Genomic DNA, 17,720 nt, shown 5'->3' with positions numbered 1-17,720 from the left:
TGCATCTGCTATTTGCTTATCCCTTTTGTTACCACATTCCTGTGTGTACATTCCACTACAGCCATGTCACTTTACCACATACACCAAAGTCTCATTCTTTTTATACTTTTGCCTTATTGTTCTCACTGTCTGTCATCCTGAACATCGCCTCCCGAGCACCTATATCCCTATCCCACATATATCCTTCTCTTTGTTCAAGCCTGTCTCCCTTTGCATTTGCAGAGGCAGTTTGATGGAAGGATTTGTGCAGAGGGTGGGGGAGGGAAGAAAAAGGAAGGCGGGGAAGGAAAAGAGGGATTTGGATATAACAAGACCATGTAATTAAGCTCCAATAACTGGTACCCAGCCTGAACCCCTTATTTCAGTAATTAAAAGCAGAAATTCCTCCATTCCTAGATAACCTTTCTCATCCGATCTGTGAAAAGAGGCAGTGAGAAAGCATCCATTTACACAGCCAGCACAGACACACCCTCTGCAACACAAAGGACTTCAGCCTGCACAGACCCCATGAATCTCTTAGCAGAAGAGCAGGGTTTTACCTGCCATGATATTTTAACCTAACACCTTTTCAGCAATTGATTTGCCGGTATTTAGGGGGAAAAAAAGAAAAAGAATAAGAAAGCCAAAAGCCACACTGACAGCAGCCTTTCCTCTGTCTGTATCCTTTGTTCCTGGCTTTTCATGGAAGCGCTGTCTGTCAAAACAGCTTTTGAATTGCACACCAGCATCACTGCCAGGGATGCACAGAGAGCACGGTAGCCAGCGGGACCAAAACAATCCGTGTGGGCTTGGCTGTTATGGCAGGCACAATGGAGAGCTCTGCGATGGCATTGTCGGGGAAAGCACGACTCGCCTCTGCACAACCAGCCCTGGACGTGACAACCGCTATTTCACAGTTACAATGCACAAACACATATTCTGCGTATCAATACCAGCCTCCTCACTCGCTTGCATCCATTAGAATCCCAGCAGCTCCAAAGCAAAGCAGCCTCTAAGGAGACAAAGCAATCCTGAAATCCTTGTGCTTCATGGGGTAGCTGTCAATCTCTACAAAAACAAACCATCCACCGTGCAGGACAACGAACGGTCTGAAAACCATCGGTACAACTAATGCCCACCCCAATTGTTTCTCCATCTCACCTTTCCACAGATGCTCCGTTCACTGTCTCACTGAATGCGCGCTGCTCCAGCACTTGGATTCCAGCAGCCTCGGTGCTCTACCACCAGGATGCTGTGGAAAACACAAAGCCAATTTTATTATTATTTATTTTTTTTATCTTTTTCTCACAGCTGCATCCCTGGCAATGCAGAGGGTCTGCGCAATCACATCCCCAATGCTCCTGCTGCTGCTGTGACGTTGCTGCGTGTGAAGGAGCAAGCAAGCATGCCCACAGCACCACCGCTCCGGCTTGCAATCAGTCCCTGCAGAACCTCAGACAAGGCAGGGGATGGGAGGGAGCAGAGATGGAGAGGAGGGGAGGGTAAGTAGAACTGGAAGATGGAGGATTGATTCTTACAGTAATTGGGGAATCAGGAAAGCAGCATGAGGAGAAATAAAAAGGCTAAAGCCTATGCAGTAGAGTAAAGCTGCAACATCTTACTCTGTGATAAGCCTGGGTTTCAGATGCTGTGTGGCTGCAAGCTGCCTGATCCCTTTGCAAAAGAAAGCAAAAGGAACTGGAGTGCTATGTTCCTGCCACTGATAATGGCAGCTAGAATGCTTGGAGATAAAATGCTAGCCTCCAAAGCGGTGCATAGCAGGAGGATGGGAGGACTTAACTGAGAGACCAGGAAAACTGCAAGAAGCTTCTTGAAGCTTCTTTTACATTTCTGTAGTGCTTTACCCTAAAAAGCTTCATTAACAGTAACTGCACAGCATCCCTGAAACGTAGCCACCCCCAGAGCAAGATGCAAGCAACCACGTTTCCTTCAGTGCCAAACAAACCTGTCAGGGGCAGGATGTCTGCAGTCCCTACTGTCACAGGGAATCTCAGATCAAGATCATAGAATCATAGAATCAACCAGGTTGGAAAAGGCCTTAAAGATCATCAAGTCCAACCATTACCCTAGGACTGCCAAGTCCACCACTGAACCATGTCACTGAGGGCCTCATTTATATGGTTTGTGAACAGTTCCAGGGACAGAGATTCCACCACTGCCCTAGGTAGCCTGTTCAATGCCTGAGCACCCTTTTGGGGAAGAAACTTTTCCTAATATCCAACCTGAATCTCCCCTGAGGCCAGTCCCAGCACTATTAACTACAGATTGTGCTGCCCGTAACCTGGGCTGAGTCCCAGCATCTCTGCAAAGCAAACCACAGCAGATCTTCCTTCTTGCAACAAGTGATTGCCACTTGCAAAGCCCAGGTTCTCTGCTATCATGGGTCATGTGAAAGGATTTTTCCATCATCCTCCTTTTACCAGAGGCAGGTGCAACCTGCTCCATTGGCAAATCAGTGCAGTTCCTGGCACCCTACAGTTAGCTTCACCAAGGGACACAGCTGTCCCTTGCTTTTCTACCATAGCTTGGGTATGGTCACACACCCCAGAAACTCAGCTGTGCTCCAGGCTGTGCCAGAAGAGATGTTTCTAGCACTGGAGCAGCTGACCTGAGACAACCATCTACTCACATTATTGCACTTTGCCGCCTAAGCCCAGCTTCTACAGCCACTGCCCTGCACTGAGCTAAGCAGAGCCCAGCAAGCAGAGCATCCACATTGGAAAAAACATCCCCTGTGAGCCCAAACCAAACCTCATCTCCTAAACCAAGGCTCCATGGGGAATGGGTAAGTCAGAGAAGAGGTAAAAATGGCACACAGACACACAGTTCAACAAAATTGAGAGCTGTCCCATGCTTGATTACTTTTTGCTCTACTACATGATTCACCCAAAGCAGCAACCAAATGAAACAAATACAAAAACACAGACAATACAACACTTTACAGAAGCTTGTGCCTCTGGATAGGCCACCATAAACAGCTATGTGCTGTGGTTTAAACCCAGCAGGTAACTCAGAACCACTCAGAAACACTCTGGGTGGGATGGGGAGGAGAATCTAAAGGATGCAAACCCCACAGGTTGAGATCAGAACAGTCCAGTAGCTAACATATAATATAAACCCACTACTAATAATAATGAGAAGGGAAACAACAAGTGGAGAGAATATAAAACTAAAAAGGGAAGGAGAAAAAAATCAATAAACACAAGTGAGGCTCACCACCCACCAACTGATACCCAGCCAGACCTGAGCAGTGATCTGGCCCTTCAGAGTAATTCCCCCCAGTTTCTATACTGGGCATGACGTGCTGTGGTATGGAATACCCCTTTGGCTACTTTGGGTCAGGGGTCCTGTCTCTGCTTCCTCCTGGCTTGTTGTGCCCCTCCTTACTAGCAGAGCATGAGACTGAAAAGTCATTGATCAGGGTAAACATTACTGAGCAACAACTAAAGCGTTGGTGTGTTATCAGCATTGTTGTCAGACTAAAGCCAAAAACACAGCACTGCACCAGCTACTAAGAAGGAGAAAAATGACTGTTACAGCTGAACCCAGGACACCACGCCAGAAAAATGTTAGACTCATTACTGGATGTGGCTGCCAATTGTCTTGGATCCCAAACCACTCAAAACCTTTAAAATCTCTCAGATCAGATTTCTGTCTGAAAACCCAGCAGCTGGTGGGTGGCTCCCACCAAAAGCTCCATAGGCAGGAGCCCAGGACTCCCCCCAGTGCAGAGACCCAAGAGGAAAGGGCCTTGGGCTGGGTGTAGGCTGTGCAGTGTGTTCAGAATACACTAGAGCAGGACCACAGACCTGGCTCTGCTACTCACCTCCAAAACACTGGGAATGATCCCTCACCCCATCCCAAAGCCCAGGCTCCGCAGGTCCTTCATGACAGGCTGATGCATCTGCCCTATCTGTGGTATTCCACACTCCCCAGCCCACTGCCTGCCTTTCCTTGGATGCTCAGGAACCACACCATACAGACAGAAGACCACACCATTCAGGTAACAGGGACAAGCCCCAAGGGAGGATGCAGGATCAAGGGACCTACCTCCATGTCTGGCCATTACAGCAAGCAGAAAGCTAGTCGTGGCAGGTTCTGCTCCACTCAAGCTGCAGTAAATCAGACTATTTACTGTATTCCCATTAGTGTGCAGACCCTGGACCCCCGTATGGACAGTCCCATTGTATTGTCAGCGTTAATTAAGGCAGGCGCAAGCAGACGTCTCCGGCCCCTTCAGCTGGGGCAGTCGGGGAACAGCAGCGAGGAAGGAGACAGAGAGTCTCAGCTGTGGAGCTCTGTGCAGAACAAGGAGCGTTTGTTACCCAGGAGACTTGTTCCCACAGCAGAGAGGAGAATGGAAACTATTTCGGTGCCCTCCCCGGTCCTCCATGAGCATTGCCAATGCTGACGCCAGGAGGTATAAATGCTGGCAGGCTGAGTGCTTGCCTGCATCCCTGTCCCAGCCACAGGACACTGGCATTAACCAATTCACTGACAGCAGTGTAGCAGACACGCACACCAGAGCAGATGGAGTCAGGGGGCTGTTTTAAGAGCCAGACAAAGCAATGAGCAGAAAGGGGGCTCCCTGAGAAACTCTTTTATTTACATATCTGTTCCCAACATAAAAGTTTATATCCTGATCCCCCAAACACGTTCAGCATGTTCCTATGACCCCAAGCTGATGCAGCAAATACCCCTTTGCTGCATTGCCCATCTAGGATCTGTCCCTCTCAGCAACAGCAGTAAAATATGATGCGCTGTCTCAAACCTTCCTCGGTATAAAGAGATTACAGACGTTAATGAGGAAGAAAAAAGCTCTTTCTTGAGGACTGTCTTCTAGGAGATGACTTCTCTTTGATCACAGATATGAGTCAGTGTAAGAAGGGGAGCATGGCTGTCTCATGCAAGGAATAGAACAGGGATACTGCAGGCTGGTGACTGTGCTGCTTAGAGAAGCAAGTTAAGGGATGTGGAGGTGCCAGAACATGTCTGCCTCAACAGTAAACAGGGGTCCCTGCTACTGTAGGGCCTGGAGAGGTAGGGAGAGGTGCTTCCCATGCACCCCACAGCTTGGCATGACAAAATTGCTTACGAAGCAATGTCAGCCTCATTACTCACAGACATCTCAGGTGTTGTGCAGGGATATGAGAACTCAATGCACAACACGTTCTCCCACCCACGAATTCCAGTAAGGAGGCACATCCCATTCCCAGTGCTGGGCTGCAGCAGAGCTCACCACTTTGGGAGAGCCCCATGTGCTGCACTGACATTGGACATGAGCTGTGTGAGTACCTGGAGGCACTTGCTGGCATCAACCAAGACACATATAGACCATCTAGGTGGGAAAAAGGCCAGCACATTTCTGTCTTGGCCTCGGGCTCCTTCCTTCATGTACCATGCAGGAGCTGGCTGCCAGGGTCAGCACACCCCCACATACAAGGATGAAGAAACCTTTTCACTTCTATTGACATCATACAGCAAAATTGTCCTTCGGCAGCCCAAGCCTCCCACCTGTTTGCTGCAGAAGTGCTCTGGTGATCCATGAGCTGGAAACAGCTTAGCCCCAGATGACAGCCAGCTGCCAGGGCTGTAGTTGTGACACCAAGAAACAGGTCTTTAATTACTCATCATTGTCAGGCATGCTGTACAATCTGACCACCCTCACAACAGCCAGATAGCCCCAGGGCTGCTGCCTCTGCACCACAGCTCACAGCTATATCCCAGCACAGGGAGCTGCCTGCTGTCTCCTCCTAAAAGGTATATGTTTTGACCTAGCCCTCATTACCTTCAGTGTGTCCATGCCTCTCAAGCAAAGAGAAACAGCAAGCTCATTGCCATAATCTGTGCCTTTACTTCTGCTATCTGCAGCATGAACATGCCTAAGCTACAGCTTCTGGCTGATCATGACCACCCCATTTGTAGCATGGTCACAGAAGGGAGGGACATCTTCACTCTTTCCCACATGCTGGAACACTCAAGAGCAAGGTAGGAACAGCTCAGTGCCATCCCACCCCACTCACTCATTGCTCGTGGCAGAAATCTGAATCCCCAAGACACGGCGACCCCACCTATTACCACTGAGTCTGTTTCAGCCGTGCCACAGAGAGGGCTGTTGGTCAGAGCTGAACTAAGAGCATGGCTCTACCAAACTGGAGCAAGGGGAACCAGAACACAGAGGCCAACAGCAAAGCAGGAGATACTGAGAACGTTATAAAAATCCTCAGAAAGGAAAATAATTTCCCATCACTGCAAGCCCTGCCCTTCAAGGTCAATCAGCATCTCTCAAACACACAGAGATCAATACAGCTGATCGTTACCAACATGTGCTTGACAACTTTTCTATTCAGTGGGAACAAATATAGGAGCTTTCGGGTGAAGGGCCAAAAAATCCAAGCAGATTGGTAAAAGCACATGTTGGGATAGCGGCAATGCCAGCTCCCAGTCCTCACACTTCCACAAGGGATGACCAGCCAGTCCCCACCGAAACAGCCTTTCAAGAGCATCTGAGAACAGAAGCACAGTAGTCTGTGGGAATATGCTGGTTGCAAACATGTTCACAACAGCAGGATTCACTAACCCCCCATGATGATCCTGTCCCAGTGAGCCCTGCCTGCTTCCCGTAACAGCAGTACTGATTTCTTCAGGACTAGGGCTTGAAAAGAGGAAGTTGCTGCTGTTTTTTTCCCCGGGTTGGTCATGTCTTGTTGCTTACTAACTGCCTTTTAGCAGAATTAATTCCTTAAATTTGTTCCTTTGATGTTTAAGAACATTCTCTAAATTTCCAACTTATCCATGCACATCTCACCCCTATTCACTCATGTTCCAAAAACGAGCTTTAACGTCAGTGTTTACCCAGCCTGTGTTTTAAGTTATATCATTTGAGTTCTTAAATCATTTCACATTAGGTAGGCTCTCCAGTTCTTTGATCAGACACATCCTTTCTCTGGACCTGACCCAGTTTGCATACAGCCTTCAGAAAGCAACTGGAAATGTACACAGCCTTTTAAGCAAGGTCTCACTGTGCCTTAATACACTAAAATTTCTCCATCTCTGCTATAAATACTTTTTCCAATGTGTCACATTGGATGACATTTATATTTTTCATGGCTGCATCATACTGGATGTTAACAATTTTCCTGCGCAGCACTGATAAACCCTGGCTTTCTCTCTGTCTCTCTCTTTTCCCAGTAAGCTCCCAGCTGGAGCTGCACTTTTTGCCCACTTCTGATGCACACAACCACCTAATTTTGAGCTATCCAGTTCTCATTTGTATTATTCCTTAAGGACATCTCAGCTCTTCCCGCTGAATAATCCTCAACTGCCTCTGATGATGCTTCATTGCTTTATGTCTTAAGGAACCATCACTAGTATAATCTTACTTTTTACTGCTCAGAGCACTGTCTAATGTATCAAATAGCTTCCATTTCGAGACTACTCTCCTCCAACAACTTCCCTTCACACCAGTAGTTCCTCTTTCAACATTCCTGTTATCTTCCTGCAGTCTGTTTACTGCTTCTTAGTTTTCAAGCGTAGTATGGATGCAAGAAGCTCATGTAGGTTCAAGGGGAGGCAGGGCAAGCACCTGAGGGATCCATTTCAGCTCACTAAAGGGATAAAATAAATAGACTTAGCAAATCCCCTGGAAAAAGATTACTAAGATATGATACCTGTTTGCCCTGCTGCCCCTCTTCCCTAGACGACCACCAATAAGCAACATATTTTGGCAAAACCATACTGAGCAAGGTGGTTCCTCCATCCCAGTCACTACCTTAATTTCTACCCAAAGGTCTAATCCTTCCTATTGCTAGTGGCTGATGCCTCACTGCCCAGGAACAGAGACTTTCACAAGCTCCATAAAAAGTCACAACTATCAGATAGGGCTAGTGCTGGCAAGGCTCCCCAACAGGGCTGGGCTGAGTTCCACATACCTCTACAATACTGTGAGATATCTATGGGAAAACCAAACCCAGCCCACAACCAGCTGCCTGTCTCCAGTCCCTTCCAGCCCAGGATTCTATTATGGTTGTACTCTTTCTCTAGGAAAGTGCTGCTATGAACATTTTACACCAGGAGACTGTGGCAATAAGGAGATGTGAATCACTCAGAAGACTGGGAAAGGGACAAGTGTTCCTACAACCCTGGTGCCATCTTTTAGCCCTAACACTTGGTACTGCCAAAGCAAGAGCACAAAGAAATAGCTGAACATTTTTAGGCAGAGGGAGATCAGAACAAAAAAGAAACAGAGAGCTCCTGAGTCATGCCTGAAATCTCAGCTTCAATCTGATAACCCGAGCTCATGAAGCTGTATGGAAAACCTGAAATTAAAGAGAGACCTGGACATAACTGATCCAGACTGAGATTTCAGAGTGTCTGTAGCAAGAGCTCAGCTCTAAGACCAACTCTGTTTCTTCAAGCACTCACACAAGTATTGATGATATGCCGAGTGGGAATACAGACTCTTTCACCAAGGAAAGACTTGGCAAAAGGAGCAGAAACGGTGTTATGACAAAAAAGATACACCTTCTGTGGCAATCAATTGGTCTGAGCAGCCCATGGCAACAGTGGTATTAAGGTGTTACTGGATTCGCTTCTATTAGAATTGGCTTCCAAAATGACATCAATGCTACACAGCACAACTTACCTAAACTATAATTTTCATCATAACTTATTAGTTCCCCAGTGCCAAAAGGAAAGCCTTGAGTTGCCACATTACATACTATATTTGAGCTGCTGGATTTGGCAGCAGCAGTTCTGTATTCACTGTTTTGTATTTTGACCTCAAATAAAAATCATGTATTTCCAACTAAGCAGCTGAAAAGCTGCCATGCTGAGCTGAATCTGCAGCCATGAAATGGTTCACGGTTTATATGCTAAGCACAACCACATACTCCTGTGTACACAGCACACACTGCTCAAGGAAGGTGACTGCTCATGGTTCCCATGATGTACACCAAAGTGACATTCCATTTCCACTCCAGGGGCTGAATCAAAGTGAGGCTGACTGCACAGCAAACAAGCCTCAGCTCACAGGGACCGCAATGGAAGGGATGCAGCACAAAAGGGGAAAGCAGAGGAGAAGGAAAACATCACTCTTGGACACAGAAGAGGCCACATCCAAGAAGGGAGAAGGCCTCCTGCCCTCCTGCTTCAGCACTGAGTCATAAATATTCCAGTTTTCCAAGGCAACAGCAAGCATGAAAACTGCTCTGTATTCCAAGTTGAAACCCACACTTGCCCCTCTCTCCATGCCAAAGTACTTCCTTGCCATCCCTGCTCAGAGAAACAGGAGAAGTCAAGCAGTGAGATCTGTCATCTTGCCACAGAGTGGGCTCCCAGCAGACCTTCCTACTCTCAAACACCCCCACCTTTGCAATGAAGCCCAGGCAGCACATAACACCAGCTGATGTATTAGAGACATGTGATATTAATTATGACTGTTTGTACTGATTTTTCCCCAAGTTTTTCCATTTACCACCCAAACGCGACACACAGTGATGGTCTGCAGTGCTACCTGGCTCCAGATAGCTACGTTTTAGTGACAGATAAAGCAATGTCTAGACAGCTTGTTCTTCTCTGATTAAAAAAGACTATTGAAGGCACACTCGAAAAACACCCACTTAGCAGCAGTTCTACAGCCCAGTATTGGCAGGCACAGGACTCCAGTGTCACCCAAGAAACTGCCTGTGCTCCTGAGCACCCACATCCCAGTAGGCACATAGAAAAGCTGCAGAGGGAAGAGAAAAAAGACCGCTGAAAATTCATTCTAAAAAGCCTCTGTAATGGAGTCTTGTAACTAATCCTTGGAGACCCCATCCACCTTTGTTCATCTAGTCTGCTGGCTTGCAGATGAAGCAGCTGTTTTATACCTTTCATCTGTATTGTTTGCAGTACCAGTACTGTTAGCTGAAGGTATAAAGTCTATACATAAACACCGAATTGACATAAATTATGATCATTACCATGACACCTCACACAGCACAGATTGCACGTCCCCACCCATAATCATCATGCATGACCTGCTCATTCAGAAGGGATCTGTGGTTACTGCAGATCACAGGCTGAACTTGAGTAATAATGGCATTTTGCTTTGAAGCAGACAAACAGTATGTAGGCCTGTATGAACAGGCATGTCGTATGCAAGACATGGAGTAATCCTTCTTCTCTGCTCAGCCCTGGCACATGCCTCATGGACATGTCCTACATGGACAAGCTGGTGGGAGTTCAAACAGAGCAAGAAAAACCAGAAAGGAGTAAATTGCAAAGCAAGCGGGTTAGTTCTCTGTAGAGAGCTAGAGGGTAGATTAAAGTAGTTCTGAAATGTATAAAAGGCTGCTGCCCTGAGCAAGTAATAAGCTGTACTCCATATCCTCAACAACAGAAATATGCTCCCTGAGGAGCAGCCAGGGAAGTCTTGGTTAGACATCATATATAACAGATAAAACTAGACATTCTTTATTCCACAAATAAAACACAGCACTCAGGAGGTAAAACTGGTTTTCTTAATGTTTTCCATGGTCTCGTCTGCCTCAAATGCTCTTTGCATACTTTTCTAGAGGCAGGCATTCCTGTTAATTTTCACAGGCCCTTAGTGTCAGAAATTGGGAACTATTTCTTTCTCTGGCTTTGCCACCAAACAAATGTCCATCTTAGGGTTTTGGCCAGCCCAGTGTGCCGTGGCATCAGGAGACACCAACAGAGGGAAGGAACTAGACTGCTAAGATGAAGGATGCAGCAGAGATAATGTCCTAATCACTGGGAGCTTCTAGAGAGATGAAATGAAGAAACACAAGGAATAGTATAGCCCGAGTCCACTATGCCTGGATCAGGGAACTATAATTACATGGCTTCTGGGGGTTTTATTCTCATATGATTTCTGTTTGACTCAGAGGAGCAGGAATCCTCTAATGCAGGATTAAAAGCTGAGAGCAGTTTATTATGTGAGGCAGAATACCTGAAGAAACAGAAGCATGCTCCTGGATAGCCTGAGAATGGAAAAGCATCCTGCGCCAGGTGATCCAATAGCTAATCCACCTGGCTGCTAAAAGCATAATCCAGGTTGTTTGTTTGGGTTTGTTTCCTAGATGGAATATGCTTAGCATCAGCTTTCAGCCAGAGGATTCACCCTCCTTTCATCCACTGCAGCAAAGAGACTTTTTCTCATTAATTTGATCTTATTGAAGATGATCCTTGACCACACCTGAGAACCTTTCTAAGTTTGTCACTGGTTATTATTAACCTATTCCCATCTAACAGAGCAGGCTGTCCCGGACCATCAGTTACCTGTACTTGAGGTCTCCATGTCAGGTCAGCCTATGATTAAACAACCTTTGGGCTCGACGTGCTTATCAGTGTATGCTTAATTGGCAAGAAGAGCCCAATTTGCAGCACCTAGCTGCCAGGCAACCAGCTGTACAAGGTCTACCTCCTCCAAAAGACATGTTCAAACAACAGGCAGACATCCCATATGCAGGCTGGCACACAGAGACAGAGATGGGAAGTATATGCCTGTTGATTGTGTGCAACAGTCTTGCTCAGATTGGAGATAGACCAACAGTGAAATAAATGCTACAGGGATAAAGTGGATCCATGTGCAGGAGAAAATCCTGCCATGACCTTTAAAACAGAAAAGAAAAGCTGGCAGAGGCAATGTCCAGGCACCAGGGATGAGGCGGGCCAGGAAGGCAAAGCAGGTCACTGGAGATGCCTGACAAACACACCAAGCTTAGACTGATTTGAACAGACTGAAACAGGGCCCAGCCTCGTGTGGAGCAGATGAAAGGGCTGGGCACAGCTCTTCATCGGTTCCCCATAGAAACATCTCAGCACTTGAGGAACTGCTGGGAACCATTCTGTGGGGCTATGGCGCCGCACAGGTTACTGAGAAACATCCAGCAAAGAGGTACTTAAAGACAACAACAAGGTCATGTGCCTCTATACACTCCAAACACATTTCAGTCAGGGGAACGAGAGTATGCAAGGGTGGAAAGAGCCCTTAAAGAGCCCTCAGGAGCTCTGTGGTTTATGATACACAGAGCATTTGCTCAGGCCTAATAGTAAGCAGCAATGATGATGACTCAGAGCTCCTTTGTTGCCTGGACATGTCAGAGGAACAGAGGAGCAGGAAGCCTCTGATGAAGGACTGATTGCCCAGAGCATATTCCTGGAAAAACAGAAACATGTTTTCCATCTCCATGACATATTTCCATCCCAGAACAACTCTGAAATCTGTGCTTTCAGTACGCACTCAAGAAAGCACTCCAAACCCAACGTGTGCATCTTGACACACAGCAAAAAGCTGGGATGTGGAGAAGGTCTGAGCATGTGAGATACAATTGTCCAAGTCAGAAGACGAGCAACTGCTCTCATTCTCTGTGCAATGGCTGGAGAAAACCCTTGGTCATGGTGTTCTAATGGGACTTGCTCTCCACCCCTGGGAACATCTGGCAGAATTAGTAATCCCGTATCAGAGGAGGTGAAGCATGAAGTGACAAACAGCACTTGTGACCTTTCTAGCAATTTCTGCATGCCTGCTGCTTTCACAGCAACTTTCTGTATCAGCCTAAAATAAATCCAGTGTTCTGAAAGTAAAGTACTCTGAGATTGCAGAAGCATCTGGCTCTTTTCTACAAAGCCAGAAACTAGCTCAGCTGTACTTGGGGATGCAAATGTGGAAGCCAAGGAGCTATAGAGCTGTAGTCCTGAACCCCAGCATCTGAAAGAGAAGTGAGGTCTCCAATGTCCACGACACTTCTGCTTTCCATTCAGGGCAAATAGGTAAGAGTAAGCACTGTCCCTGGGTTTGTAACCAGGATAAATCTCATCTCTTTTCATTTTCATCCATGTGCAATGCTCCATGTATTAACAGCAATGGTCACTCCACTCATGTAGGGGTTAACTTTTACATCCCATGTTAGGCCACGCAAAAGTGGAGCCACATCATCTATCTGCAGGAAGGAGCATCTCAGTCTTCAGATGAGGTTTTTTGACCTTGAACTCTCCAAGAAGCATTTCTGTGAGCTCTGGGCTCCATACAGTGAACACAAGGACTCAATGGGGTCTGTGCTTTCCAGTAGAATCTGCTGTTTTCCAGCACACAGCAGGGGCTGATGCTGCAGCACCATGAGAGTAGCTGAATTGCATACTTAGCATAGGGCTTGGCCAACAACAGGCAAAACCCAGCCTGAGGGAAACAAACTGCAGCTTCCAGCTCCTCAGTCAAATGGTGTGACCTGGTTTTCAGCTACAGGCACTGACCACAACATGAAAAAGGCAGAATTCTGGAATAACTTTTGTGTTTATATGGATAGCAAGAAACGTCCAGAGCTATACTTGTTAATTCAACATACAGATTTAATATGCCTTCAACAACAAATAACCTCTGGCTACCAGCCCTTGGGATAAACCTAACACAGGGCCAGAACCCCCAAATGTGCCATTGCTATAGCCCAAGACTTTTTAGCAAAGCAGGTAGCTCCGACCACCAGCAGGGAGCTGGCAGAGGCTGGATTAAAGCTCAGGTTAGCCCCTCCTGGGATTTCCTGTACCTGTCATTAGACCAAGTGATAACACTCAGGAAAGCTCAGTAGCAAATAACCTAACCAGAAGTGAAAGTCATCACATCCTCTTGGTGACCAGCACACCTGCTGAACCTGAGGGTCAGTGTCCTCTGTGGTCAGCAGGGCAAAAGGAAGAGGAAAACATGGGGAGCTCTGCTGGGTCCCCTCCTGCTGCCCCCTCCCAAGGGTCCAAGTCTGCTTTCTATGGAAGATTCCCAACACTTTGGCTGAAACGACACCAGCATTTGGGCAGGGCTTGGTGATATTTTTAACACTTGCTCACATAACTCTTTGGATGAATCCTGGGAAGAGCTTGCCACCAAAATAGTATACTGTGGGCACTATTTATACACCCACTGGCAGCACAGTAGGATATGCTTAGAGGGAAAGCTAGAGGACCCCCTTCCCTCCTTGCAGCTTAGCAACTAGGGATATACAGGGGTCCCTAAAACATGGTTTGTTGTTTGGGCTAGTCCTCACAAGTGAACCATCACCTGTAAAAGGCCAGGTATCCTCATCTATGCTGTTTAAGGCACTCTTGTCCACACAGGGGGGAAGCCCAAGTACAGCAAGCTTGGGGGTGATAGAACAGGTTCAAACTTAAACAGGGGAAATTTAGATTAGATATAAGGAGGAAGTTCTTTACTGTAAGGGTGGTGAGGCACTGGAATGGGCTGGCCAGGGAGGTTGTGAATGCTCATCCCTGGCAGTGTTCGAGGCCAGATTGAACAGAGCCTTGGGTGTCATGGTTTAGTGTGAGGTCTCCCTGCCCATGGCAGGGGGTTGGAACTGAATGATCTTAAGGTCCTTTCCAAACCTAGCTGTTCTATGATTCTATGATGGCTGTGTGTAAAGGGGCAGGCACATCCCAGCTGCTGTGGGCTAAAAAAGGAACAGTTTTGCCTAAACACCTGCTGAGTCAGAAGAAAATGCTGCTGCCCTCCTGTTTTATCTATCCTTGGCTATTGCAGCAAGAGGTAGGGTTTCTTGGTCATCACCTCTTTTCCCTACACAGCCCCAGTAAAGGTGTGCAGTGACAGGGGAAGGTGAGGTTTGCTGGAAAGAAACCACCAGACCAACAAGACTGACTGTCCTTCATCCCTAGGGACAACAGCAGCTTCAGGCCTTTACATAGGAGAACAGCTTGCCCTAAGGGACGGGAGGAGGAAAAACAAAAACATTTTGAGACTATCCATGGAAAGGAAGCTCTTCCCCTGTCTAATCTCCTGGGATAAAAATAATTCTCTAAAGTCATTTCCATGCCTGTTGAGCTTCCTTGATTTTTGTCTTGCTCGAGCTTCTTCTCCCTCCTATTTTAGCCCAAGACACATTCAGACTGCTGTCTAGTCTCTTGTCTTCTGAAGACATGAAGGCTGATGAAGCAGGTGATGTGACCTGCAGAACATGCACAGGATGCTGAATGAGAGCTGAGACAAACAGGCTCTGGAGCCCTCAGCACACAGCATCCCGGGGTAGAAAGGGAGCCAGAGTTTTGTTTTCCGATGTGTAGGTAAAAAGAAAAAGGGTATACGCATTTTCTTCCCATGTAATAGCGGCTACAGCCCGCACAGCACACTGACTGTTCCCCAGAGCTACAGAACAATGCAGAACAAAACCACATGCACACCACTCATTGGAACATGCTTTCTAGGCAGGGGCAGGGCTGGCCACATTACTTTTAGCAGAACAAATGGAAGGGATCATCTCCTACCTTGCCAGATACAATCTCCCCTGACGGTGGGCTCAGCTCACTGCAGCTGGAAGGAAGCCGGGTGCCGCAGCAATAGCCTGAGAGCCGCAGGAAGAATACAGCATGCAGAGCCGGCGATAATCCAAAGCAAAACCCGCTTGTCCCCGTGCCGGCTCAGGGATCAGCGAGCCGTGCTGCGGGGAGCCTCTGCAGGCAGCTCCACCGCTGCTGCAGGATGGCAGGAGGCAGGCAACATGACAAGGCACTTCTTCCAGACAGGAGCTGGCTGCGGGTCGCCTCCTGCTGCCAGTCACCTGCCTGTCCTCGGGTACGGCAGTGCCAGGGTGCTGGTCCCACTCGCCGTGCTTGTGGTCAGGGGGGAAAGACAGGGCTGCGGGCAATGCAAGGGCCAGGTTACTGATGAGAGCCCCAGTGTGTAAATACAGATGCAGTGTGGAGCGCACTATGGCAGAAATGCAGCTCGTGTTACAGCGAGCCATTTACAGCACGCTCAGAAAGAAGCGAGCGTGATGGGGCTGTGCTCCGTGGCCTGCCCGTGCAGGCAGGGGGGCCGCAGGGCTGCTGCCTGCAAGGGGAAGCCATCGAGTGAAGTGGCCATTAGTGATGGGAGACACCCCAGCTTCGCATCCTCCATACACAGCACATGGTAGCAATAATGCAGACCTATGTATTCTCCATCCTTCGCCCCACCTGGGACAGCCACAGCCCTGCCCATCTGCGGCACATAATGCTAAGCAGCCCATCATCCCTGAGAGAAAGGCTGATCACAGCATTGCTCCATCTGAGAATACGTGTGACACAGAAGCAGGAGACCATTCTCATTGTCCAGACCCTCTACCCATGCTTGGGGGCTCCACATCCTTGGGACTTACCTTTTCTCTCTAGTTCTCTGCCTTTGGTACCTCCTTCTTTCCCTAGGATTCTTCTTTCCTTGCCATTTAAGGATAATTTAGAAGCTGTATCACAACTGCATTTACACCAAATAATGAAGATAGGGGGTAGGGAACTGTCTCGGCAAAGCACCAATGTGTCAAAGGGTTTGGGGACATTGACTCCATTTGTGCCCACAACTGGAGCCAGCAGTAGAGTCGTTTCACAGGTTTCAGCCACTGCCTGTTAAACGAGAACTGAAAGACCTCAGCAGAGACTGAGAAGGAGCTGTTCCAGGATGCATACCACAGCAGGCATAGCCTATTTTCAGCAAGCGTGGTGCCAGACAGGCATAAAGCTCACACCAGGGACTTCTGGGTACAATCAGTGACAAAGAACAAGGACTTCATGTGGCTACGAAGCAACTGATGTCTGTTCTGTAGAAGCTTGGGGGGGATGTGTGTGGTGTGTGTGTGTGTGTGCTCCTTTGAAAGATGTACTGCCAAGCCTCAGGGGTTTGAAAACAGTTGACTTAGGCCAATTGCATCAGTGAGTGCTGTTAAAAACCTACCTATCAGGGAAGTACACGGACATCAAAGTAATAGGTATATATGTCCTAGTGATACCTACCTGAGGGGTGAAGCAACTTCTAAGTCGCTTCTGCAGCCAAACTGGTCTCAGCCAGGGAATGGTTAACCAGCAGATGATCCCAAAGGGTCTGGAAACCATTCACAACGTCCCATGGCTCAAACGAGGCAGTATAGAGTGCTTAGATCAAGGCAGCAATAAGGCTCACCACATCTGCAGCAACAGTAATCCTGTCAAAGCACAAGTGACAGCCCTGTGACAGCCTCCTAGGAGCACAGCATTGACCCTGGCTGTGGAGCCCTGTCTATAAGCTCTCCCCTGTGCTTTCTGACCACACCTGGAGAGATGGATGAAAGTGATACCCAGAGAAAATGGGGTTTAGCAATCTGTACAGCCTGCGCTCATCTCAGTTTGGGAGCTGCTCTTTCTTACAAGCACTGTCCCACCTCAGTCTGACCCACTGCTCATGTTCATCATTTGCTGGAAGAATCCAGACATTACAGGAGAGGATGGGCACAGTCAGCAGCCCTTCATGGGAGTTTGCTTTTCCAGCTCAGCTGCATAAAACTTCCGGCAGACCACATCCCTTTTCGCTGCCTCAGTTTCGCTGTTTCCCCCGCTGTGAAATAAGGAACATGACACTTACCAAGCTGCTGCGGATGTTATAAAGTTAACTTCATTACTGGATGCTGCCAGCCTGTGAACAGTACCGAGCATTCTGCGAGGCTCCTTTTCCACCCATAAAGCGGAGACTCCTTGTGGCTTCCCCAGGCATACAACTGCTGCCTGCAGTTTTCTTCACCCTCACCACGGCAGGTATGCTGCAAAGGCAGGGACCCCCATTACCTGCAACAGCAGGACCTTTGGTCCCTCTACCAGCTGCATCCAGGCCATCTGCCAGGCAGGAATGCAATGCACCAGCCTCAGCTGAGCTGTCAAGGCAGCGGAAGGGCTGGGGTTGCACTGCTCTGGAATTCCAGCTACGCACAAAC

General features: G+C 47.8%; 1 protein-coding gene across 6 annotated transcripts in view; it reads right to left on the bottom strand.

Moving 5' to 3' along the window:
* Window positions 1–17,720, bottom strand: part of RUSC2 (RUN and SH3 domain containing 2) — a 53,144-nt gene extending 35,424 nt beyond the window's left edge. For 3 of the 6 annotated variants that reach the window (XM_062620437.1, XM_062620442.1, XM_062620441.1), the window contains exon 1: window positions 1,141–1,408. The gene's annotated coding sequence lies outside the window, so the exon portion shown is untranslated. Of the gene's footprint in view, window positions 1–1,140; window positions 1,409–4,050; window positions 4,290–15,270; window positions 15,580–17,374 lie in introns of those variants that run through there. The other 3 variants (XM_062620438.1, XM_062620440.1, XM_062620439.1) reach the window with 3 other exon arrangements.

This window comes from Pezoporus occidentalis, unplaced genomic scaffold (genome assembly GCF_034315485.1).
Source record: "Pezoporus occidentalis ecotype Australia unplaced genomic scaffold, CSIRO_AGI_Poc_V1 ctg220, whole genome shotgun sequence".
NCBI lineage: Eukaryota > Metazoa > Chordata > Aves > Psittaciformes > Psittacidae > Pezoporus > Pezoporus occidentalis.
This window is presented reverse-complemented; position numbering and strand designations above follow the sequence as displayed.